The following is a 5,858-nucleotide window of genomic DNA, read 5'->3' as shown; positions in this document are numbered from 1 at the left end:
CCGTGCGTGGCCCGTCGCTCCCGCCGCTCCCGCCGCCGCCGCCCGCACCGTCCCCTCCGCCCGGCCGGCGCGGCCCCCGCGTGCGCCCAGGGCGGACGTCCCGAGCAGCGGGCCTTGCGGGACTCCCTCTCCAGGAGAGGCGGGAGCGGTCGGGCCGCCGCCCCCCCTACCCCGGCCCCGCCCGCCCCGCGCCGCGCGTGCCTCAGTTTCCTCTGCGGCTGCCAGCAGCTCCTGTCAGTCGTGTAGAGTCCAAGAGAATCCCATGACAAGCTTCCAGAAGAGAAAAAAAAAAATGTTTTTAATTTATAATTACCGGTTAATGGTTTGTAACCATCATTTATGTGTTCTAGCCTAAGTGTTTGAAGATTTTATGTTTACATAAAATGCATCTATACAAAACGCATGTATGTGTATACACGTACATACTGTATAGAATATATATGGTATATATACTATGTACATGGTGTATGTGGTATATATGCAGGCCTCGCTTGCACGGTAGTTTGGAACTGTGGGAATGACTGTGAACCATGCAAAACTATCTTAATAATCAATGGGAAAAATTAAGATTCTTCTATGACTGTTAACAATTTTGTCAAAACGTCCCAAATTTCTTCACTGATGGTTGTAAATGTATAAGGAAATGGAAAAAAAAAAAAGTAAAACTAATACACTGTAGTTTGAAATATTACAAACATCGAGAATTAACCTGTTTTATTTCTTTGTAAGAGAAACTTATCAAAAGTAACTTGAATAGTGCTGGTCTTCTCCTGGTGGAATTGTTATATAGAGCATCTTTTCTGTGCCTTGGTAATGCATCATGTTTGGATTACTTTCAACGGTTTATCCTCTGAGCTTTCAATGTTGTGAAATGTATCAGAGTTCCTTTAATGTGACATTCTCCAGGACATCCTCAACCTTTTTGTCACAACCACTCTCTTCATTCTAGTTTATATTCAGTAAGTTCTTCTGGCTGCAAATCTAGAGTCTCTGGAAAGATGACAAGTGTCAGTATTTTCACAATTGCCTATTTTTTCTATAACACCATTTACATTCCATTCAAATTTCACTTCACTTCCATCTTCTTCATTTTTTCCTTTGCTGCACTATCATCTTTGTTGACCGATCCTCTCTTTCAGTTACCCATTTTTATACAATGCTGTGTGGGTTTATCATTGGGAGAAAAGGAGGCAACACAACTGCACACTTTGCTGTCATTACCTAAACTGTACAGCAGATGGGCAGTAACCAATCACTGACAGACTTTGAAACAACTGCTGGGATTGCTCACTGATGGTGATGCACAAGTTATTTACATAGTGATTTGTGGACTAAGGAGCTACCACGGAAGTTTATACTCTACGCATTTTCTCACAGTTAATATGCTATGATAACTGAAATTTGAACCATATTGTTGAGCTACTGGTGTTATTTAACTAAGGCATAGTAGCTAACATCAGGCATATCTGAACTGGCAAAGCAAGGACTGCCTCTGTGTGTGTGTGTGTGTGTGTGTGTGTGTGTGTTTGTGTATAATAGGTATAAATGAAGAGTATAGATAACAAGATAACCTGTGCACCCACCAGGCAGAATTATTAAATGTTAGTACCCTCCCTCCACAGTACATTCCTCCTGTACCTCTATTTAAATACTGCATTTTCAAGTTAATTAGTATGTAAGAAGATTAGAACAAATAAAAACAAAACAGACAAAAATCGAACAAAACAAAAATCTCCTTCTAGTGGGCTCCCAACATGATTTCACATTCACTTTGGTAGGAAAACTCATCTGAATCTACTTTGCTTTTATGTATCCACAGAAGTTTTAGCTCTCACATAAAATGAAGAATTGGCAGATCTTTGACATTTCAAATGTATATCCACACCTGGGAGAGGACCTTGGAGCAGTACTTTGAAAAAACATCCGGGTCTATACTTAAGTATTCATCATTTTTATGGCCTTTTGTACCACCTTCTCATATCGCTTATAAGATATTTGATGAAAATACTGCACTGTACTCAAGGATTTAGACAACTGGAGGCTGAGGGGATCAATTCAGGATAATGAAAGACAAAAATAAATCTGGTAGAAGCACTTCCAGAATGGCAGAAAATCTGCTTCTCCATAAAAAGGGAACACTGGCTAAAATTGTCAAAATCAACCTTCTCAGAACTCCAGAAATTAACCAAAGACTTGCAACAATCCAGAGAGTGTATATACAAGAAAAAGTATTGAATCTTGGTTAGAGCAGTGAGCTTTATAGCATTTAACTTGCTCAGTTCGCATCTCCTCTCCAGCTCTGTGGTAGCCTTGTAAACCAACAGCCTTATAATTACAGTGGTTTTGAAAACTAGTAGGCTAGCAGCCACTGGAGGCGGCAGAATGGGTTCAGAGCTCCCCAAAAGCCCCATCCCCGGAGAACTGTCTTTATTTGACTTGAAAAGATCCATCCATGGGGCTTGTCTTTGCTTGCCCTGGCTTAGAACTAACTTTGTGCAAACAGCCCTATTTGTAGGGTATTTGTCAAAAACAATCAGTAGCAATTGTTTAACATCACAGCTGCCTGAGGTAGCGAAACTAGTTGGGGCTAACAAGAGGCCAACCAAAAAAAATTTAAAGGACAGATGGGGAAGGAGAGTCCATAGGATAAAGGACTGTGCACATATTCAGGAAATGCCTGATAAGGCCCTAATCTCTCACAACTGGCTGACCTTAAGGTTCAGTGCCAAGCAGAAAGTGAAGGCTAAGGAAGAGTTGTAAACTACTTATTGGAATGTTGAAGGTGAGCCCTGACACAGCCTCTCAGCAAAGGCTGGGACACTTATTGGTTCAAAAACATCTAGGGAAATTTCTGTCCAATAATTGGCTGACACTAAATACCCGAGAAGAAATTTTGGTAGCCAAACATGACAAAGAATACAGACTTTACAGAATTAGTTCATCAGAGTCACTGAACAAACAAAACAACAACAAACATCACCAATAACAAACCTCAGAGTGGGGCAGGAAGGATAAATTTCTAGAGTTGCCATATTCTTTTATTCAAAATGTCCAGGTTCCAACAGAAAATTATAGGACTTGGAAAGCACCAGAAAAATATGGCCAATATAGGGGAAAAAGCAGTTAGTAGAAACTGTCTTTGAGGAAACCCAGGCATTGGATTTATTGGGCAAAGACTTTAAATCATCTATAATAAATATGTTCACTAAAGGAAATCATATTTAAAGAATTAAAGGGAGGTCTGAGGGACGCCTGGGTGGCTCAGTCGGGTTAAGCGTCTGCCTTCACCTCAGGTCATGATCCCAAGGTCCTGGGATCAAGTCCTGCATCAGGCTCCTTGCTCAGCAGGAAGCCTGCTTCTCCCTCTGCCTGCCACTCCCCCTGCTTGTGCTCTCTCTCTCTGACAAATAAATAAATAAAATCTTTAAAAAAATAAAATCAAGGGAAGTCTGAGAACAATGTCTCACCAAATAGATAATATAAAAGCAGATAGATATTTAAAATATATATATAAATTTTGGAGTTGAAAAAATACAATGAAATAAAGTATTCATTAGAAGGACTCAACAGCAGATTCAAAATAGCAGAGGTAAGAATCAGTGAATTTGAAGATAAGTCAATTGAGATTATCCCGTGTCACAAACAGAAAGACAAAACAATGAAGAAAAATGAACAGAGCCTCAGAGAACTATGAAGAACCATTAAGCATACCAACATATGCATAAAGTTCCAGAAGGAAAGGAGAGAGAAAGGGACACAAAGAGTATTTGAAGAAATGACTGAAAAATTCTCAGATTTTATGAAATTATATTAATCTGCACATCCAAGGAGCTGAAATAATTCCAAGTATGATATACTCAAGGCAGTCCATACCTAAATACATAATAGTCAAATTATTGAAAGCCAAAGACAATGAGAGAATCTTGAAAGCAAGAAAAAAGCAACTTATCACATACAAGGGATTCTCTGTAAGATTAATATCTGACTTCTCATCAGAAATCATGGAGGTCAGAAGGGAAGACATTTAAAGGGCTGAAAGAGAAGGACTACAAATGAAGAATTCTATATCTAGCAACATCATCCTTCAAAAATGAAGGAGAAATTAAGGCATTTCCAGACAAACAAAAAACTGACAAATCATCACCAGCATACATGCATTATAAGAAATACCAAAAGAGTCCTTCAGGCTTAAATGAGAGGATACAAGACAGTAACTTGAATCCACACACAGAAATAAAGAGCACTGGTAAAGACAACTGCATAGTTGAATATAAAAGAGAATATAAAATATTTAATTTTTTTATTTTTAAAATCTTTTAATTAAAATATTTTTATGTAAATTATTATTTTTTAATATTTTTTATTATGTTAGTCACCATACAGTACATCATTAGTTTTTGATGTAGTGTTCCATTATTCATTGTTTGCATATAACACCCAGTGCTCCATGCAATACATGCCCTCCTTAATACCCATCGCGGGGCTAACCCATCCCCCCACCCCCCTCCCCTCTAAAACCCTCAGTTTGATTCCCAGAGTCCATAGTTTATTTGGAACTGTTTTACATTTATACATTTACATTTATAATGTATAAATATGTAATTTGTATGGCAATAATAGCACAAAGGAGGTAGGAGAGAATGAAGCTATACTGAAGCATAGTTTTGGTGTATGATTGAAATGAAGTTGTACTAATTCTACTTAGATTATTTCAAGTTAAGAAGTTAATTGTAGGGCACCAGTGGCTCAGTCCGTTTAAGTGTCTGCCTTTGGCTCAGGTCATGATCCCAGAGTCCCAGGATTGAGCCCCACATCACGCTCCCTGCTCAGCAGGGAGTCTGCTTCTCCCTCTCCCTCTGACCCGCCCCTCTGCTTGTGCTCTCTTTCTGTCTCTCTCAAACAGATAAATAAAATCTTTAAAAAAAAGAAGTTAATTGTATTCCTCAGGACAACCTTTAAGAAAATAACTTTTTAGAATATAGAAAAAGAGGCAAGAAGAAAATTAAAATGGTACATTCTAAAAACATAGCACAAAAGAAGGCAGTAATAGAGAAATGGAAGAACAAAAAAAGACATAAGACATATAAAAAACAAATAGCAAAATGGCAGCCATAAATCCTACCTTATCAATAATTACTTTAGGGGCGCCTGGGTGGCTCAGTCGTTAAGCGTCTGCCTTCCGCTCAGGTTATGATCCCAGTGTCCTGGGATCAAGCCCCTCATCGGGCTCCCTGCTCCGCGGGGCACCTGCTTCTCCCTCTCCCACTCTCCCTGCTTATGTTCCCTCTCTTGCTGTGTCTCTGTCAAATAAATAAAATCTTTAAAAAAAGAATTACTTTAAATGTGAATTACTAAACATTCCAATCAAAAGACAAGAGATGGCAGCAGAATGGATATAAAAACATGATCTGGTGGCACCTGGCACCTGGGTAGCTCAGTCAGTTAGGCATCTACTTTTGATTTTGGCTCAGGTCATGGTCTCAGGGTCTTGGGATCAAGCCCTGTGTTGGGCTCTACACTGGGCATGGAGCCTGCTTGAGGTTCTCTTTCTTCCTCTCCCTATGCCCCTGTCTCTCTCTCTTTCCCTTTCTAAAACAAAAACAAACAAAAAAACATGATCCAACTGTATGCTATCTACGAGAGACAACTATAAAGACACAAATGTGTTGAAAGTGAAAGGATAGAAAGACCTGTACCATGCAAAAAGTAAAAAAAGAAAGATGGAATGTCTATACTAATATCAAACAAAATAGACTTTTAGAATAAATTGTTACTGGATACAAAGAAGAACATTTATACTGACAGAAGGGTCCATCTATCAAGAAAACATAACAATTAGACACATATATTCACATAAC

The sequence above is a fragment of the Phoca vitulina genome, unplaced genomic scaffold (genome assembly GCF_004348235.1).
Source record: "Phoca vitulina isolate PV1807 unplaced genomic scaffold, GSC_HSeal_1.0 scaffold61, whole genome shotgun sequence".
NCBI lineage: Eukaryota > Metazoa > Chordata > Mammalia > Carnivora > Phocidae > Phoca > Phoca vitulina.
Note: the sequence above shows the minus strand (reverse complement) of the source record.